We start from the raw sequence: 21,983 nt of genomic DNA, 5'->3' as shown, positions 1-21,983 counted from the left end.
TTAATCAATTTAAAAAAGGAAAAGAAGAATAATCTGCAGGGTGGAGGGCAGGAGATTGTTGGGGTGATGAAGAGACAGGAGAGACTTCTACCCCAGCTGCTCCCCTACCACCACAGCACCCAAGAGGGGAAGCCTCTCCTGCCTCAGGTGGACCCTATTACACTGCACAGTATTAGCAGTCGTGCATGTTTCAGGCACCGGGAGCTAGAGCCAGTTAGGCAGGAGTTACAGGAAGGACTGAGACAGTGTGTAAATTGCGAGGATGATGTCACCATTCTGGCTGTGCATTGTGGCAGGGCGAGTAAATCAAAAGAGTCATTAAATTATTATATTTCAACATCTAACAATAACTGTGCATTTAGCAATTTGCCTGCAGTTCAGCTTTGAGGGATCCTTCACACCTGTGCATGAAATAACGTGTTTTCATGCATTGAGGCCTGCTGTGTAAAGGATTTATTTTTGGATGGACTAGCAGCAGATCTTAATGCACACACAAAAAAAAAATGCCAGCACCAACCTGGGCTACACACCACTACAAACGGCATGTGCCTTGTGGTGCTCTGTAGTGCTGGTGCATTGTGTTGCAGTGCTTTATATTTAGAATTACACTGCAATATAATTCACATAGCACCATGTAATGCAATAACGTGAAAAAAAAAACACGTCTTACAATGGATCTAGCAGGTTTTAAGTATATATAGAGTCAAAACAATTTTAAAAACGTAAGTTTTTTTTTTTTTTATGTTATCTGAAGTCCATTAAGAAGATTACTTTTATGGTTGGGGGTTAGTGTTAGACTTGGTGTTAGAAGGGTTAGGGCTGGAAGGGTTTGGGGTTAGAAGGGTTAGGATTAGATTTAGAAAGATTAGGGTTAGAGTAAGACCATTAGGGGTTAGAGTTAAAGAGTTAGAAGGGTTGGGGGTTAAAATGTTTGGGTTTGAATAGTTAGTTAGAAGGGCTAGGGTTAGGTGGGTTGGTGATTAGGGGGTTAGGTGGGTTGGTGATTAGGGGGTTAGGGATAGAAGGGTTAGAGTTGGAGGGCTAGGGTTAGTGATGAGAGTTAAAAGGGTTAAAAGGGTTAGTGGGTTAGCGTTAGAAGGGTTAGGGTTAGAGTAAGACCATTAGGGGTTAGAGGGTTAGCGTTAAAGGGTTAGAATTAGAAGTGTTGGTGGTTAGAAGGTTAGGGTTTGAATGGTTAGAGTTAAAAGGGCAAAGGTTGGGTGGGTGGAGGTTAGAGGGTTAGAGTTGGAGAGCTAGGGTTAGAGATAAGAGTGTTGAGGGTTAGAGGGTCAGCATTAGAAGGCTTAGATTTAAAGGGTTAGAGTTAGAAGGGTTAGACTTAGAGGGTTAGGGATATAGTTAGGGTTAGAGTTAGTGAGTTTGGGTTAGAAGGGTTAGGGTTAGATTTAGAAAGGTTAGGGTTAGAGTAAGACCATTAGGGGTTAGAGGGTTAGAGTTAAAGGGTTAGAGTTAAAGAGTTAGAAGGGTTGGTGGTTAGAAGGATAGGGTTTGAATGGTTAGAGTTAGAAGGGCTAGGGTTAGGTGGGTTGGAGGTTAGAGTTAAAGGGTTAGAGTTGGAGAACTAGGGTTAGAGATAAGAGTGTTGAGGGTTAGAGGGTCAGAGATAGAAGGATTAGATTTAAAGGCTTAGAGTTAGAAGGGTTAGACTTAGAGGGTTAGGGGTATAGTTAGGGTTAGAGTTAGTGGGTTAGGGTTAGAGTTAGAAAGGCTAGGGGTTGTGGGATTAGGGTTAAAAATGTAGGGTTCGGGTTAGTACTGGAGAGCCATGGGATTTTTTTAGATAGACTTAACCTTTCTTTAACTTAAATGTTATAGCAAAATTGCTGAGGGGAAAATCATATTTTTTCCATCCTATTTTGTCAAAACCCTTCAAATACATGAAATGTGCACTCTTGTTCATACAGAATCTCTTTTTGATAAATTATAATGAACCATAATTTATGACAGTAAAACTGCTGCTGAACTACAACACCCATCATCCCTTTTGTTATGGGATAACTGGACTATTAAAACACATAAGGCTCAAGTCACAACACTTGATAAGGGATAAGGATCTTTTTTTTCAGCCATCGTCTATCACCTGAGGCCAGTCACTCCACCGGGTGTATGTAAGGGTTTACAACCACTTTAACTTTGTGAACTGAGCCTATGATTGTAATACATAAAGAGATAGCAAAAGGCTTTATATATATAATCTCTTACCTTTACCTTCACCTTCCTTGTGCTTCAACATTGGTCATCACAGAACCAGGGAGCTGAAAATACTGTATTACTTTGTTTACATTAGGCCTGTCTGAATGAGCTCTGTAGCTGCAGACAAGGACTGAGCACAGCAATGAAGACATTTTCTCCACATTCCATTAATATTAAGTGTTGGTACATGATGAAAGGAAACCAGACAGGGGAGAAGCATCATACCCCTAAAATCGAGTAGTACTGCTGAGAGGGGACCTCAGGCCACCTGACCTCGGAAGGAGCAATTTCTTATCCATATTAAGGAAACAGCTGTCAAGACAATTTCAGCTTCAGTTTGCAATATACAGTGGGCCTATAACCTTGACAAAGTACGGTGATTGCAAATAAAATGGCAACTGGAAATTTTACACCCTAGAGCAGGGGTCTCCAAACTACGGCCCTCCAGTTGTTCAGGAACTACAATTCCCATCATGCCTATTCATGTCTGTGAATGTCAGAGTTTTTCAATACCTCATGGGACGTGTAGTTCCGCAACATCTGGAGGGCCATAGTCTGGAGATCCTTGCCCTACAGTAAAGTGCAGTTAAAGCTGAGAACATGCTGGTTATTGTTTCATTTGCTCTCCATACCTGTTTGTTTTAATGTCTATGTGGCAATGCACTCATGTAATCACTAGAGAGCGTTAACAGCTAAAAGCAGTCAGCTCCTGGATGAGTTTAGATGTATACAGTAGAGTAGAGAGCACAAGTCTGCAGACCAGGACTGAAAACAAAGAAGGTATTAGGGATCCCTCTATATCAGGGGTCTCCAAACTTTCTAAAGAAAGGGCCAGTTTATTGTTCTTCAGACTTTAGGGGGGCCGGAGTATGCCCAGCAGGAGTGGACATTTTCCTGGCATCAGTGGGAGTAAACATCACCACATTTGGTATTAGGGGGAGGAATAGTGTTCCATCAATAGTATCATAGGAAGGAACAGTACCCCATTATGGGTGTCAGTGAGAGAAATGATGCCCTATTGTTGGTTTCAGACTGCAGAATAGTGTCTCATATCAGTGAAAAGAATAGTGCCCCATTATTGGTGTCAGTGAGAGAAATGATGCCCCATTGTTAGTGTCAGGTGGCAAAATAGTGTCTCATATCAGTGGGAGGAATAGTGCCCCATTTTTTGTGTCAGTGGGAGAAATGATGCCCTATTGTTGGCATCAGATGGCAAAATAGTGTCATGTATCCGTGAGCGGAATAGTGCCCCATTATTGGTGTCAGTGGGAAAAATGATGCCCCATTGTTGGTGTCAGATGGCAGAATAGTGTCTCGTATCAGTGAGCGGAATAGTGCCCCATTATTAGTGTCAGTGGGAGAAATGATGCCCCATTGTTGATGTCAGATGGCAGAATAGTGTCTCGTATCTGTGGGAGAAATAGTGCCCCATTTCCCAGGGAATCTGAGAGGGACTGGGAATAATTAAAAAATAGGTAACTGAACACCAAACAGATCCATGCAATTTCTTTATTGATGCTTAAAACGGGACATAACATGTACAACAAGAGCCGAGATCTGTTTGGTGTGATGTCACCTATCCTAGTTTTGAACTGGCTCTCAGTGATGAGCTGGATGAGTATTGTTTTGCAAAGGGCAAGTGTGGACCAACCTGGAACAACACTTTTTTCATTGTTTAAGGGGGCTGGACATACCTTTACCTAGGAAGAAATGTCCTACTTTTAGCAGTCTGTGATCTCCAATGATTAGATGAGTGCACTACAGTACGGAGGTTGTCCTTTATGCTTAGACATGAGGTAGTGGTGGACAAGGTCACCAAAGACCCCAACTACTGCTGCCTACGTACTTATTCATTATGGAGATAGATAGATAGATAGATAGATAGATAGATAGATAGATAGATAGATAGATAGATAGATAGATAACTCCGGTATCCTCTTCTTCAGTGAGCAGTCCGGTTTCAGATAAAAGTGGTCTTTGCGGTGGATTTGCCTCAAGATCATTTTTTTGGCGGAGGGAGAGAGGCCCCCACCGCTCTACGGTGCCCTCCACCACTTACCGGAGCAATCGGTAGTGGCGGAGGCGATCGGATGCTCTCACTGGTTTGGTATGGTCCATACCGTTGCAGGGCAGAAGCGACGTCAAAACGTCACTTTTGCCCATAGCTCTTAAAGAGACTTTTTTTTTTTTTTTTTAAATGACGTTTTTATTTTTATTTTTTATTGCATTTCAGTGTAAATATGAGATCTGAGGTCTTTTTGACCCCAGATCTCATATTTAAGAGGTCCTGTCATGCTTTTCTTTCTATTACAAGGAATAGACTTCAAAATAGGATGGGCTCGTGGCACAGAGCATTGCGCTATGAGCCCACCCAAGTGTTACAACAGATTGGTCGATTGGCCGAAAAGAGAAGACTCCAGATTGGCCGTCAAGGAGGAGGGAGGAAACAGAAGCCGCCGTAATGACCCGTGAAGAGCAGGGGAACGGGAGGCCGCCGCCGTGATGATTTGTGAAGAGCAGGGGAACGGGAGGCCGCCTCCGTGATGACCCATGAAGAGCAGGGGAATGGGAGGCCGCCTCTGTGATGACCCGTGAAGAGCAGCGGAATGGGAGGCCGCCTCTGTGATGACCCGTGGAAAGCAGGGGAATGGGAGGCCGCCTCTGTGATGACCCGTGGAGAGCAGGGGAATGGGAGGCCGCCGCAGTGATGACCCGTGGAGAGCAGGGGAATGGGAGGCCGCCGCAGTGATGACCCGTGGAGAGCAGGGGAATGGGAGGCCACTGCCAAGCAGGGGAAGCAACCAGTGAAGCGATGGGGTAAGTGCTATCGACTGACGGGGGGGTGTCGTGTCATACTGTTTGCTGCCCTTCCTGCTTGACCCCTCTTCTAGTGCACATGGGCTCTAGCTACCAGTGGGCCCTTGTGCAGCTATAAATACTGCTCATATTAGTTCATTGCCCATAATATGAACCTATTATATCAGCTTTCAAAACAGCCTCTGATTGGCTACCACAGTGATCAGTCACTGTGATGCCCACCCCTGTGTTTCTCTCTATGTGAATGGAGAGGTAAGATACATTGTATCTTTGTCTCTCCTTGCAGAGAGAGAAAAAAAGTGTGTAAAAAAATTAATAAATAAATAAAAAAATTAAACAATAGAAGAAAAAATACCTTAGATCAAGGTTTGATCAAGGTCAATGCCAGGGTAAGTGTTTAGGTCAAGTAAGGGTCAAAGGTCAAGGTCAGTATATTTTAGGCAGGGTTTTCCTTTTAAATTAGTATCAGTGTCACTGTGTTTTAGGTAGGAAAAAAAATCAAAATAAGTACTCTTGTTTCTGGGCTGTACTACGTGTACAAACAACAACTAACATCCACATATGTGGTATCACTGTGATTGTCAGGAGCCGGAGAATTCATTGTGGGTTGTTCTTTGGTGCTAGGTTATGGTAGTAATAAGAAATATACAGTTACATTTAAAAAAATGTTTTTTTTTTTTTTGTTTTTTTTTTACTATTTTGGGCCAGTTTTCCTTTGATAATAGAAAAAAATCGGAGATATCGATAACCATTTACTACCAAATGAAAGCCCAATTTGTCCTGAAAAAAAGCAAGATATAATCCACCTGGATTTACAAAGTAAATTTGTAATATGTACGGTTTTATTAGAAAAAAAGGGGGGGCCAAGAATGTACGGTTTTACCAACACATGCCAAAGTTGCAAAATTGTGCTTAGGCATTAAGATTTGTTTTACCCTTAGGTGCGAAAGGGGTTAAAAAAGATAAATTGAAAAATACTGCTGATATTAATTTCAACAATAATTTTAAAGTGCCAAAATTGCAATAATGAAAAAATTAATTAAAAAATAAAACGTGATAAACTGACAAAAAAAAAAAAAAAATAAATAAAATATATACATATATATATATATATATATATATATATATATATATATATATATATATATATTGCAAAAAATGTATATAGAGTCCTTTGATTGCTGTGATGATAAAATCTGTGTTAAGTGTCACATTCCACAGACAAAATAAAAATGATAAATAAACTTATAAAAATTATATATATATGGTGCCACAGACGTGAATCATAAAGTGCTATAGTGCATATAACAGGGATGTCCTAATCAAACACAGATTTTATCATCACAGCAATCAAAGGACTCTATATACATTTTTTTTGCAATATATTATATATATATATATATATATATATATATATATATATATTTTTTTTTTTTGTCAGTTTATCACATTTTATTTTTTTATTATTTAAAATAATAAAAAAATAAAACGTGATAAATTGACAAAAAAAAAAAAAATGAATATTAAATAAATGAAATTATTTATTTTTTACATTATTTCAATGTTGGCACTTTGAAATTATTGTTGGAATTAATATCAGGAGATAGCGCAGCATAGTAATTTTCAATTTATATTGTTTTCACACAGCTTTATAAAAGGTGATCAGTGCTAGCAGCTGTCAATCATTACTAGGCATCAAATATTTTTATTCTAATATATTTTTTATATATATTTTTTTATATCTCTTATTTACTTTCACAACAGGTAGCTCGCAAGATCCTCATAGTTTGGGTTAAAAGAGATGCTCTTTTTTTCTGTCTAATTTCTGGTCATTGTGTGCTTTCTCTTCTAATACTGACAGAATGTGGAGCAGACGTGTTGTTTTTTCTAGTCCCTGTCTGCACTTACAGTGTAGACGCAGACAGGCCTAATGTAAACAAAGTGATGTTTACAGTGCTCGAGTGCTGCGATAACAGATGCCAAAGAGCACATATAAGAATGGGTAGAGGTAAAAGTTATGTACTATCCCTGGATATAATAAAAAAAAATAATGTGTTCTAAAAGTACAGGTAAATATGGTAAGTTGGAAATGGTGGCGGCTGTAGATCAGCAGCAGCTCCTGCAAAAAAACAAAACAAGAAAAACAACAAGATTAGAAGTACAAAGATCTGCATTCATTTGTCATGTATTTGACTACCAGTATTACAGAACACTTCTACTGGCAGCTGGAAGCTGAGAGCAGAGGTGGCTGGACGGGGGCCGAAACCATGTGGGCAACGGATGAAAGCAACCAATCAGATGCTTCCTAGCATTTTCTAATATGCACAAAAAAAGAAAAAGCTAGAATCTCATTGGTTGCTGTAGGCATCTCTTGGGGGTTTCAACCCCAACATACGTTAATTCCTGATCGGAGGTGCAGACTGGTAGCCTGTTTTCTGGTGCTGTGTAAAAGAAAGTCAGTGCATGCTTACAGTATACAACATCAACATATAACCTGAAAATACATGAAATTTCAGATGTTTTTCGCCATACAAGAAACAAGACGTGATAGAGCCCAGAAAAAGCAACAAAAAGTCCGGAGAAGTGACTTGTATTACATTTAGAAATATATAGGACTTCTCCCGAGCCTCTCCCATCCTTTGGAATTCCCTACCCCAATCTGTCCGACCAACTCCACTTTTTAGGCGATCCCTGAAAATGTTTCTCTTCAGAGAAACCTATCCTTCCTCCACCTAACAACTGTACTTTTATTTTCTCCATCAGCTCATCCCCCACAATTATTACCTTCTGTATCACTTGACCCTGCCTCTTAGATTGTAAGCTCTAATGAGCAGGGCCCCCTGATTCCTCTTGTATTGAATTGTATTGTAATTGTACTGTCTGCCTCCATGTTTTAAAGCGTTGCGCAAACTGTTGAGGCTTTATTTAATGCTGTATAATAATAATAATAATATAATAAAATACAGGATACAGCACATTCAGGCTGCAATTTTATTCAACTGTTTCAACAAATTTGATGGCTTTGTTCAGTCAAGCATTCCAAGTATGCTAAAGTGGCTTCTCAAGCACTATTATCACATTATAATTAGACATGTGCACTGCCAAAAAATGTGTTTGTTTTCTCTTTTTTCCCTTTTTTTATTTTTTTATTTTGGGGGGGTCATTCGTTATGATCGCAATTCGTAAAATCGAAAATTCGTAGATTCGTAAATTTGAAAATCCGAAAATAAGAAAATCCGAAAATTCGAAAGATTAACTAACTAACTAATAACAACTAACTATTAAATTATAGGTATTGGAATTTCCTTTCAAATTTGTCTGTTAGTGAACGTGACGAATATGAATTTATCCAAAGTTACGAATTATTCGAAATAACGAATGCTGCATGTAAACAAATGGAATGGAACTAATCAATAATAAAAATAATGTTAATAATAATAATAACAATGATAAAAAGGTTTTATTATTATTATTGTTATTTATTATTATTCATTCATTACATTACATAAGTTTAGATACGGCATTCGTTATTTTGAAGAATTCGTAACTTCGGATACATTAGTATTTGCTACGTTCACTAACAGACAAATTTGAAAGGTTATCCCAATACCTAGAATTTAATAGTTAGTGATAGTTAAGTTATTATTAGTTAGTTTATTAGTTAGTTATTTCAGATTATCAAATTTTCTGGTTTTCGGATTTTCGAATTTCCGAATTTGTCGAAATTCTTAAAAAAAACGAATTCGGAATGAAACGAATTGCACATGTCTAATTATAATTTAGCTAGAGAAGCCACTTTAGCATATTGTACGTTTTCTTGAAGCTCGATGGATCGGCCCAGTGAGCCATAAGAAAATACCCACAGTAAAATAAAAGACTGGTGGTCAAAGCGAATATTCCGGTTTTTGGTGGATGCTATATTCCCTCACCGAGGGGGTCTATTTATCAAACATTTGTGCAAGTTGAATAAAATGTTCCTGTATTTTTCTAAGAGATTAATGCCGGTATCGTCAGCGCCATCTAGGGGCCAAAATTGCATATAGTTTCCTCACTGTGGTATTTCAGAAAACTATATTGCATTTTGGCCCCTAGATGGAGCTGATGATACAGGGATTAGCCTCTTAGAAAAAAAATATGGGGACGTTTCTTTCAACTTGCATGAATGCTTCTGACATTTTTTTTATCCTTCGTGGTGCATTATCAGGGCTGTCTTAAAGTATGGGACGCCTGCCTTTACATACACATGAACCTTTAATGGCATCCCAGTCTTAGTCCATAGGGTTCAATATTGAGTTGGTCCACCCTTTGCAGCTATAACAGCTTCAACTCTTCTTATGGACCTTGCTTTGTGCACTGGTGCTCAGTCATGTTGGAGCAGGAAGGGGTCATCCCCAAACAGTTCTCACAAAGTTGGGAGTATGAAATTGCCCAAAATGTCTTGGTATGCTGATGCCTTAAGAGTTCCCTTCACTGGAACTAAGGGGCCAAGCCCAACCCCTGAAAAACAACCCTACACCATAATCCCCCCTCCACCAAATGATTTGGAGGGGTGGCTCAATACTTTTGACAATATAGTGTGGATGAACGAGTTTAGGGTGGAGGAACTTGACTGGCCTGCACAAGTTCCTTCACCCCAAACTCACTCATCCATGTCTTTATGGACTTTGCTTTGTGCACTGGTCCAAATCATTTGGTGGAGGGGGGATTATGGTGTGGGGTTGTTTTTCAGGGGTTGGGCTTGGCCCCTTAGTTCCAGTAAAGGAAACTCTTATTGCGTCAGCATACCAAGACATTTTGGACAATTTCATGCTCACAACTTTGTGGGAACAGTTTGGGGATGGCCCCTTCCTGTTCTAACATGACTGCGCATCAGTGCACAAAGCAAGGTCCATAAAGACATGGATGAGCAAGTTTGGGGTGGAGGAACTTGACTAGCCAGCACAGAGTCCTGACCTCAACCCGATAGAACACCTTTGGGATGAATTAGAATGGAGACTGCAAAGCCAGGCCTTCTCATCCAAAATCAGTGCCTGACCTCACAAATGCACTTCTGGAAGAATGGTCAAACATTCCCATAGACACACTCCTAAACCTTGTGGACAGCCTTCCCAGAAGAGTTGAAGCTGTTATAGTTGTAAAGCAGGGATATGCAAATAGTGGACCTCCAGCTGTTGCAGAACTACAAGTCCCATGAGGCATAGCAAGACTCTGACAGCCACAAGCATAACACCCAGAGGCAGAGGCATGATGGGACTTGTAGTTTTGCAAGAGCTGGAGGTCCGCTAATTGCATATCCCTGCTGTAAAGGGTGGGCCAACTCAATATTGAACCCTACGGACTAAGGCTGGGATGCCATTAAAGTTCATATGCGTGTAAAGGCAGGTGTCCCAATACTTTTGGTAATATAGTGTACAGCAGGGGCATTGCCGCACACTATGGTAATGCACATTAAAATGCGTTGTTGTGCTAAGACAGCCCTGCCAATGCACCACAAAGGATAAAAAAAGGGACATGACCCTTTTTGTAAAGTGCATTGTGGTGCAGTGCGGTGCGTTGGGCTCTACTGTACAATGTGTTGGGGTGACGTTCACAATTATTAGCACTGCGACACACTGCACATAGAGAAGGTGCATTGTGGTTTCAGCGCACATCACCCCAACGCACAGGTGTGATTGGCCCCCACACGCATCCACCAAACACTTTTTTGCTCCTTTTCGCCTTTTATTTCACAATGATGCCTTCAATCGAGCGCAGAGCCTTCTCAAATATTCTCACTCTCATATTTTCACATCTAATGCATGAAGCAGCTCTCGAGTCGCTCTTTCGCCACCAAGTGGATAACGGCGGGTGGGGATGTGGGGGGACCACAAAAATATTAAAATCTCGTAATATAAATAGATTTGGAAGGAGTGGAGCTTATCAGGTCCGCAGAACCTGCCAAGGCCTCTTAATCCCCGGACCGACCAATCGAAGCGGCGGAATTAATGGAGATTTCTCATGCGAGGCGATAAGCGAAAACCGCCCATTGTCCCTGTTTATCCAAGCAAAGCCCTCCAATTGAGGAGACATTTAGGGCGTATGGCAAAAAAAAAAAAGGATAAAAAGACCATTGAAATCTCATGTATTTTCATTACCACATCACTGTGTACACAGGGCAAGTCTCTTCAGTGCTCCTAACACATAGAACTGGGCTGTTACCTCTTGTCTGTGCTGTAATGAGGATAAAACATTATATACAACAACAACAACAACGTACCAAATAAAACAAAATATGTCATCATTTATAAATCTTCTACACATTTAAAAAAGATAACAATGTGAAATACTCTCATTTCAGCTCAAGCACTCTTAATACAATAAAAAAAAATAAAAAACAATTAGAAAACAATGTAATATATACTGTATATATTAGCAGATGAAAGCAGGAGGAACCACAATATATAATGTATAACTAGACCCCATTCACACCTGAGCCATCTGAAGTGCATTTCCATAAAAGTGCTTCAACCTCATCTTCTTTTTTTTTTTTTTTTTTTTTTTTATTCTATATTTTATTTTATTTTTTCCAACAATTTTTATATATATATATATACCGGTATATATATATATATATATATATATATATATATATATATATAAAAACAAACATACTTTAGTTGCATGCGTATCACAGAGTATATCTTAACATACCGTATATACTTGAGTATAAGCCGACCCGAAAATAAGCCGAGGCCCCTAATTTTACCACAAAAAACTGGGAAAACGTATTGACTCGATTATAAGCCTAGGGTGAGAAATGTGCAGCTACTGTAAGTGGAAAAGAGGGTCAACAATGCCCATTTGCAGCCTCACTGTGCCCATTTGCATGCCTCACTGTGCCCATTTGCAGCCATAGGTCCCCCAAACTTCAAACTGGGTAGTTAAGGGTTCCTAGATGCCCCCCTAGCTGCAGCCAAAATTTGGGGTCTCTGGACCCAAAGGGTCCCGAAATGACATTGCTGCAGATGTACAGTTGACTGAATTTGGGGCCCCGTATCTCGGGGCCACTTGGTGCTAGGAACCCCAGCTTTGGATATGTTGTAGTGCTAGTTCAATTGGGTCTGCACAACAAATTTGGGGTTCCTAGCACCAAGTGGCCCCAAGTTATGGGGCCCCAAAATCGGTTTGGAAAATTTCATTTTCTGCTGCAGAAAAGTGCTTGACTCGAGTATAAGCCGAGGGGGCATTTTCAGCACAAAAAAATGTGCTGAAAAACTCGGCTTATACTCGAGTATATACGGTAAATCAATTCTATTTACATCCGATATTAAGGAGAAAAAAAAAGATGTCCTCCCCTCTCTCTAATTTGTCCATTCTACTGTTCATAAAAAAGAAAAAAAAAATGTCCCCCCTTCACGTCTCACTTATGCATGGGTAGAGTTTTCCAGGACAGAAAATAAGGACAAGGGGATGGAAGAAAGAAAAAAAAAAGGGGAGGATTAGATTTTCTCTTCCCCCTCCCCCGAGAGCTCCCCCTCCACAAGCGCACAGCCATATTCCCTGGTACATACAAAAAGGGACCATGCTTTCCACTTTAAATTAACTTTTAAATGCGGCAAAGGCCTGTATCCCAGCCCTATGGAAGCGGGAGGCACCCCCCTCGATCTAGATGTGGTTTAAAAAAAATAGCCAATATATATGCTATGGAAAAAAGGTATTGCAATTACCCAATGTAAAGAGGAGAAATGTAATCAACCTTCAATATATAAAGCCTCGTACACACTACTAGTTTTTTTTTTTGTTACACACAGCAGGGCTGAACGAAAAAGAAATTGACAGCCCAGGAGGAGCCGCTGTACTAATAACTATGCAATGTTAGTACAGAGATCTCCCCCTGCTGTTCTATTGTGTTCTGATAAGGGGTATGGTCCCCCAGCCAGAACCCAGCGGTCGGGAGCCAGTGTCATCAGACCTTTTTCAGTTATGACTCTTCGCAGTAGCGGCTGGTGGTATATTTGGGGGGGCGGCAGCCAAAGCCACCCCCCCTGCCTGTGCCATAGATGGGGTAAATTTGGGGCTTGTAACCATCCATCGACACCACCAGGGGGTGTGTGTGTGTGGTGCAGGTGAAACGACTGGGGGGGGGAGGGTGGCTGTGGGTGCCCCCCCCCAAAAAAAAATATACCACCAGCCGCTTCTGTGAAGGGTCATAACTGATAAAGGTCTGATGACTGGCTCCCGACTGCTGTGTTCTGGTGGGGGGACCATCCCCCTGTCAGAACACAATAGAACAGCAGGGGGAGATCTCTGTACTAACATCGCATGCCTGCCTTCATTTTGCTAAGCGCTACTAATAATAATAATAATAATAATAATAATAGTGAGATTAGGCTCTAATCACGTGCTTCAAAAAAAAAACAATTGGAATCCATGTGTTCGGCGCCCTGCATGTAGATTAGGGGCCAGACGCAAGGATAGGAGGGCGGCTCTGCATTACGGTCGGCCACTGACTTTTCAACAGAAGCCGGCCGGCTTCTGTCGGACCGACTGCAGTCCACACGGACCATTGAACCGGCCGATGCAGCCCGGTTGTGGTTGTAAGTGGTTGCAAAGTCTCAAGGTTTTACACCTTAATGCATTAAGGTGAAAAACCTTCCGTTCTGCAGCTGCCCCCCAAACCCCCTTTTTTCTTACCTAAGCCCAATCCGATCTGGCAATGTGCACGAGCACAGCGGCTCCAGCCGCTGCCGCTTTCCTCATTGGATAGACTGATAGCAGCAGGAGCCATTGGTTGTCAATCAAATCCTGTGACACGGGAGTGTGTCAATGGAGGCAGCAGCAGGACTCGGGAGCGAGCCCACACGGGTGCCCCCATGGAACGCAGCTTTCCGTGGGGCCACTCCATGAAGGGGAGGAGCCAGAAGCGCCGGGGAGGGCGACCCCAGAAAAGGAGGATCGGGGCTGCTCTGTGCAAAACCCTTGCACAGAGCAGGTAAGTATAACATGTTTGTTATTTTCATTTTTAAAATATAAAAATGTACAAACACTTTAAAGTGATTGTAAATGATCACCTTGTAAAACAACCCATTCATTTTAAAATAGAAATGAAAGGCAAAACACTTTTGTATAGATATAAAAAAAACCATTATAAATACCGTATTTTAATAAGTGATCACATTCCCTCCGTTCTCAGCTGCATAAGAGCTGGGGGGAGGAGAAGCAGCAGCACACGGGGCTTCCCAGTGAATGGCTGTGCAGTGGGGGGGGGGGGTGTCAGGACAAGTTTGATCATTGGATGAGAGTACACTGAGTTTCCAGCATAGCTATAGAACTGACCACGGTGTGTTCTCCTGCTTAGAGTGGTCAGTTTTTAATAGGAAAGCAGAAGGATTGACTGGAACACCAGGGATTTCACATAAAGGAAGCAATACAAAGAGAACAGGATACTTTCTCATACAAGTACATGGTACAGCAGGCGCATATCAGGAATATGAAGTGTTGGGGTAACAAACTCTTGAGCTCATGTTATACAATGGTGCCCATTCACATCTGAGCATCGTGTTGCTTGAAGATTGCCACTCAAAGCTCAAATAAGTACAATACTGTGTAAAAGTTTACCCACTTCAATACTGGCCAAATCTCACATATATGTCACAAAAAAATCTACTTTTTTTGCTAGAAAATTATTTAGAACCCCCAAACATTATATATATTTTTTAGCAGAGGCCCTAGAGAATAAAATGATGAGGGTTGCAATTTGTTACGTCATACGGTATTTGCGCAGCGTTTTTTCAAACACATTTTTTTTTTTTTTTTTAAATACACTATAAATAATTTTATTGTACAAAAGCACAATATAATGCCCAATTTATTTGTAAAATATGATATGATGTTACGTTGAGTAAAGTGATAACTAACATGTCACGCTTTAAAATTGTGTCCGCCCGTAGAATGGCACCAAACTACGGTACTTAAAATTCTCCATAGGCGAATCTTTAAACACCATTACAGGTTAGCCGTTTAGAGTTACACAGGAGGTCTGGTGCTATAATTATTGCTCTCACTCTGACGTTCGCGGCGATACCTCACATGTGTGGTGCGATTACCGTCTACATATACGCGCGGGACTTACGTATGTGTTCGTATTTGCACGTAAGAACGGGGGAACGGGGGAGTATTAAATCTTAAAAAAAAAGTTTTATTTATTTTATCCCAAACTTTTTTTTTTACACTGTCTCTTTCATTTATTTTTGTATTACCTTAATTAACTTTATTGCTATCACAAAGGATGAACAACATCCCTTGTGGCAGCATGGGCCATGAGAGGTCTTCTTTATGGATAGATCTGGGGTCTATCTCTCCTCTGGCCTCCAATGCAGCCGATTAGACACAGATCGGTCTGATCGGCTGCTTTCCTGGCCGCCAACAGGCAGGTAAATACAGAGCCGAAACCAGAGGGGTCCTTGTTGCCTCATGTAGTGCTGCCGTTGTCACCGGTCGTATTGCTCCCAGGTTCCTCAATCAGATGACAGAGCCCAGGAGAGGCAGGGGCAGGAGTGGGGGGGGACCCCTTCCACCAGCAGCAGAAGGGATCGAGTGGCTGTTCGTTCAATCAGATCACTACTGCCATACAGGGAAATGCAGGCAGTATCCTGGTATAACCACTTTAACCTAAGGAGGTCCATGGATGTCCTAGGGTAATGAAGTGGTTAAGGCAGGTAAAAATGCTGTAAATCAGGGTTCTCCAAACTTTCTAAACAAAGGGCCACTTTACTGTCTCTAAAGCCTCATACACACGATCGGACTTTGTACAAACTTTATCGTGGATTTTTGTACAAAGGGCGTTGGCCGTAAACTAATTAAGCATACACACGGCAGGACTTTTACGGCAACAAACACGAACGTAGTGACGTTTCAACATACTGACGACACTTCAAAAAGACGACGTTCAATTCTCCGGCGCCACCCTTTGGTCAACTTCTGTATTGTTGTCTGATCTTTTGCATTGGTTCTGAGCATGCGTGTTTGTAGTTTGTACAAAAGTCTGATGGTTTTTTGTACACACGATCGGACTTTGCTCCATCTGACTTTTGTTGCCGGAAAGTTTGTCCATTCGACGCAGCCAACAAAAGTCCGATGAAAACCGGAAAAGTTTGTCCGATGGAGTGTACACACGGTCAGATGTTGCCTTAAAACAGCTAATTTGCATGTTTGTTGTCAAAAAGTCAGATCGTGTGTACGGGCCTTTAGGCTTTAAGGGGAACAGACTAGGACCAATGGGAGTAAAAAATGTCCTGCCATCCAGTTTAAGTAAACAATGCCCTATCGTTGGTTTCGGTGGGAGGACTATTGATCCATCATTGGTATCAAATCAATGAAAGACATTATGCCCCATCATTAGTTTCAGTGGAAGGAATAGGTCCCAGTCGTTGGTATCAATAGAAGGAATTCTGAACCATTGGTGGTGTCAGTGGGAGGAACAGTGACCCATCGTTGATATCAATGGAAGGTATTTTGCCCCATTGTTGGTGTCACTGGGAGGAATAGTGCCCAGTTGTTGGTATCAATGGAAGGAATTATGCCCTATCGTTGGTATCAGTGGGAGGAATAGATCCCAGTCGTTGGTATCAATGGAAGGAATTCTGGACCATCATTGGTGTCAGTGGGAGGAACAGTGACCCATCGTTGATATCAATGGAAGGAATTATGCTCCATTGTTTGTATCAATGGAAGAAAGTATGCCCCATCATTGGTGTCAAGGGAAGGAATTGTTGAAGTCAGTGGAGGAATAGTGCCCCATCATTGGTGTCAATGGAGGGAATTCTGCCCCATCATTCGTGTCAGTGGGAGGAATAGTGGCTCATCGTTGGTGTCAATAGAAGGAATTGTCGGTGCCAGTGGGAGGAATTGTGCCCCACTGTTGGTTTCAGCATGTGACAGAATACAACTTTGGAAATGATGTAATGTATTGTATCTCATTGTAATGTATTCTTTGGTTTCCAAGCATGTGTGGTCCTGGTCACGCAATTTTTTTTCGTATAAATTCCATACTAATTACACGAAAATTGTTCATTCTGTTATCGTACAGGAAAAATGTTAGTGCTTGTCCCTTCGGATAAATTCAAATGAACTGTCTTGATCGGCACTTGAAAGCTGTGTATGAACGATCAGATTATCAGACGATCGCTCCGAAAGCCGTATTGTTCATCCTATTTTCTCACTGTGTATACGAGGTTTTAGCCCCGAAAACAGAATCAGTTCTTCAATTCTTCTAGGTACACTTGCACACAGTTTTTGAAGGAACTCGGCGGATAGGTTGTTCTAAACATCACATAACCACAGATCTTCTGCACCCCTGTTCCTATGTTTTCACGTTTAGGACATGGGAACAAGGCTAAGCGATTCAACTATGCATAAAAAAGGGAACTGGGTTGCAAAAAAATGGCAGCAGGTGCTCTGGACTGATGAGTCAAAATGTAAAATATTTGGCTGTAGCAGGTGGCAGTTTGTTGGCGAAGGGCTGGAGAGCGGTACAATAATGAAGCATGGTGGAGGTTCCTTGCGTGTTTGGGGGTGCATTTCTGCAAATGGAGTTGGAGATTTGGTCAGGATCAATGGTATCCTCACTGCTGAGAAATACAGGCAGATACTTACCCATCATGCCATACCATCAGGGAGGCATGTGATTGGCCCCAAATTTATTCTGCAGTAGGACAATGACCCCAAACATACAGCCAATGTTATTAAGAACTATCTTCAGTGTAAAGAAGAACAAGGAGTCCTGGAAGTGATGGTTTGGCCCCCACAGAGCCCCAATCTCACCATCATGGAGTCTGCCTGGGATGACATGAAGAGACAGAAGGATTTGAGGCAGCCTACATCCACAGAAGATCTGTGGTTAGTTCTCCAAGATGTTTGGAACAACCGACCTGTCGAGTTACTTCAAAAACTGTGTGCAAGTGTACCTAGAGGAATTAATGCTGTTTTGAAGGCAAAGGGTGGTCACACCAAATATTGATTTGGTTTTCTCTTCTGTTCATTTACTTTCCATTTTGTTCACTGATCGAAATAAACTAGTAACACTTCTATTTCTGAAAGGATTCTTCATTTTACAGCATTTTTTTCACACTTGCCTAAAACATTTGCACAGTACTGTACGTGAGCTTCTTTGGAGCAGAGCCACGTGTTTTTTGACTCCTTTAGCACTCGAATCATGTGTAACACATTTTGTTTGCACAGTTTTTTGCCTATCCTCCTCCTAGTAATTATCTTTCCATTGGCTAGAACAAAAGCCCTCAAAAGCCTGATAATGCTCAAAAAAATGTGCATGCAAAGGTGCATAAAAAATCGCTCAAAAAACACTTGAGTAAGATCAAGCTCAAGTGTAAACCTAGCCTATGTGCTTCTTTAGGGCAAATTATCATGTTTTTGGTCTCTACAGAAGTACGTGGAAAATGTCTGAAAACACATTTTTTTGGATAGTTTCTTGCCCCTCTGTCTCCTGAGAACTAGCTTTCCATTGGCTAGAATAACCCCTTAAGCCTGAAGAGCCCAGAAGCTGTTCATACAAAGGTGCATAAAAAATGCTAAAAAAATACTTGAGGAAGATCAGGCTCAAGTTTGAACTTGGCCTATATGCTTTTTTTGGAGCAGAATCACATATTTATAGCCCCTATTAGAGCACCTGCAGTCAAATGTCGTTTCTTGCACAATGTTGTGTCCATCCTTCCTCTAATAACTAGCTTTCCATTGACAAAAACAAACACCCTCAAGCCTGAAAACACTCAAAAGATGTGTGTACAAAAGTGAATAAAAAATGCTCAAAAAACACTTGAGGAAGATCAAGCACAAGTGTCAACCTAGCCTATGTGCTTCTTTGGCATGTTTTTGGTCCATATGGGAGTGCCTAAAAAAATACCTGAAAACACATTTTATGGAACCTGATCACATGACCCTTGATGACGCCTGACATGCTGACGAAACGTGTTGGGTTACGCAATACGTGATATGTCACTTCCGCCATCATGTTGGAAAGCAGGTGGAACTCAGCTTGGCGTGCTGGCTCCATTTTATGTGCTTTTTTACTGGAATTAATTTTTACGAATAAATGGCTACAAGTTACGCTGTGAGGAGTTCTTCTTTTTTCCTTATGAATCCTGTCTGGTTACATCGCTGGTGAAAGGCGTCTGCATTGGTGGATACATTTTGATTCATCTTGATTTACCTTTCTGCTCAACTGACACCTGTCATGGGTATCTGATCAATCTGGTGAGTAGGATGTTTGCCTAAAACTGGTGTTAGACGGCACTTTCTATTTCCTGTCACTGAATTTATTCATCACTGTGCACTTGATTAAAGAATCGTCGGTAGTGGCTTATGGACTTTATTATTGAAAATTTACATTCATATTTGAATACTTTTTGATTGTATTATACTTTTTTGTGTTTGTTTTAATTGTTTATACACAGCGCGGTATGAAATAAATTATTCATTTAATATTAATTTTCATTTTAATAATCTTAAATGTAAACCTAAACCCAATCACTAAAATCTAACATAAACTTACCAGTGTGTCGGCACTTAACATGCCGACACATAGCGCAGAAATGGTCAGGCATTGAATGGATTTTTATTTTAGGGAAGCTGAGCTACGTATGGCTTGGATAATAGTGGGTTAGTAGATCTAAACCCAATCACTAATCAAATTAAAGCTTTAACATGTTAATGTAGTTTAAAAAATTGTTTTCGTTCTTTTTAAAGCTGAACTCTAACCAAAAATTAGATATCTAACCAAAGCCCCCACAAGAGATCCTAAAAAATTGTAAAAAATAAAAAAACTGCTGACACCAGTGGTGGAACTACCAGGGCTCCAAAAGAAGGGCCCTGGGCTCGGGGCTGCTCAGTTTAAAATGCCTGTGCCTATTTTTTGTCCTGCTTACAGACAGCTAAAACGATAACTGGGAGTGCATCAGACCCCCAATTCATAGATTTGAGGCAAAGGTATGTTTAGATTGGACCACTTTTCTACCCATCTGGCTATTCCACCAAACTGAATTCCATGAGACTCTACAATTAAAAACATTACATTCCAAAACTCCATTTGAATCATTATGCATAGACCAAATTCCAACCTTGTCATTCACTATCCCTACTCTACTCTTCCTTAATAACTCAGACCCCTCAACTAGATTTACAATTCGTGCATAAATGAGAGCAAGATCTCAAAACAACATTCACATAGGCTCAAAACGAAGATATCATTCTTTTTGTACGCAAAGCCCCCTTAGCCATTAAATACCATGGATAAAAATTACTGACATGATGGTACAGGACCCCCAAGCAAGAGCACCAGAAATATCCTCGGGTCTCACAATGTGTTGGCATTGCCAAAAAGCAAAGGGCTCACCTCTTCACATCTTTTGGGACTGTTCTTGACTACAGGATTTCTGGAATTCAGTTAAACAACATGAAGCAACTCTGACGGGAGTATCTCACAAAATCAAACCTTCAGTGTATCTACCACACGATACACCCCAAAAAATACAAAAACTCTCTTCTTGAAAACACCACCTGACAGCAGCTAAGACATCTATACCTGCACCATGGGAACAAATTTACCTTTGGGAACAAATTTACCTTTACCTTTAGGGCCATGTTTTGGGTGGAATGGCCCTAAAGGTAAAATCCTCCCCCATTTACCTCACACTCACCCCCTCCCAGACACTGCAGTTCACATTGGGAGGGGGGGGTTTAGCAGCAGAGGCAATAATGTCAACCCAGAAAACAGTGGTAGGATAGGTGTGCCCAGGTGATGGTTGACAAGCATCAGGCTGAATATATGAGGGGAACTTATGGGGTTCTGTTTGATTGAACCTGTTCTAACTCAACATGCCCGGAATAACAGTCCTATTTTTTCAAAACAGACATGAAACTATATCAGAGTGCATGTAAAGATATGGAATGTAAAGAACTAGTGCTTTAGATGAGGGTACCTGCCCCCACCTTCCACACCCCCTGCAGATATAGGGGGGTCTACCGTTGGTTTGAAGATCAACTCTGGGTTGGGCAGCTGCCATGTATTCATCCTTCCTGTGTTCATGACCCCCCCCCGTTTTTTTTGTCCCACCGAAAATTTGCATACATAGCTTTTTCTCCTTCTTCCTCCTCTTCATTCCGCCAGTAGTGAGTTGTCCAGAGTGTTGCAGAGAACAGCACTTACGTTACCACCTTGGGTGCCAAGCTCTGTAACATTGTACTGTAAGCCCAGGCTGGAGTGATGAAGCAGCCCAGGAGGTGTGCCTATGATGTCCTGGGCTCCAAGGAAATGGGCTGAAAGATGATGGATGTCATTCAACCTAGAAGAGGACTGATGGGTCCCGGCAGAGGGGAAGAGTGCAGATTGTGGTGCTGGAGCCTGGAACTTATAAATAAAGCTATAAAAAAATGTTTTCCCTCCTTTGAAGCACCCCAGAGGGTGTGACTATGATGCCACGAGCTTGCAGGGAATAGGTTGAATAACTTTGGGTGTTATTCAACCTGGCAAAGGACTGATGAGCCACGGCAGAGGAGAAGGACATGGAGGGCAGTCCTGGAGCATAGTGGGTAAACCTAAAAAACATTTTTTCTTCCAAATGGAAAGGGGGGAAATGAAAGAACAAAAATGTAGCTGAATGGAGCTAACATAAAGGTTGTAAGAGCAAAGTGGGGATGGATAGTAGATGCTGTGCTGGGTTATTACAATGAGGAAGGCTTAATTATATCTGGCAATATGTCATCTAAAAAAATCATTATTATACCACAGTACACAAGGAGTCCTACGATACCCATACTGGATTGCATTTCTATCATTGATCCCTGTAGGCAAGCAACCTTTGGTGCCAAAAAAAACATCCGTCTCCTAGATTTAGCGTTTCATCTTTTCCTGACTGAACAGAAACTTACAATATTGGGCCAGTCTGTAAAAAAACCTTAAA

At 41.2% G+C, this 21,983-nt stretch overlaps 1 protein-coding gene across 2 annotated transcripts in view; it reads right to left on the bottom strand.

Moving 5' to 3' along the window:
• The window catches only part of LOXHD1 (lipoxygenase homology PLAT domains 1), a 359,211-nt gene that overhangs the window by 211,622 nt on the left and 125,606 nt on the right, over positions 1-21,983 (bottom strand). The gene's annotated exons all lie outside the window — the stretch shown is intronic.

Source organism: Aquarana catesbeiana, linkage group LG01 (genome assembly GCF_042186555.1).
Source record: "Aquarana catesbeiana isolate 2022-GZ linkage group LG01, ASM4218655v1, whole genome shotgun sequence".
In the NCBI taxonomy this organism is placed as follows: Eukaryota; Metazoa; Chordata; class Amphibia; order Anura; family Ranidae; genus Aquarana; species Aquarana catesbeiana.
Note: the sequence above shows the minus strand (reverse complement) of the source record. Positions and strands in the feature narration are given on the sequence as shown.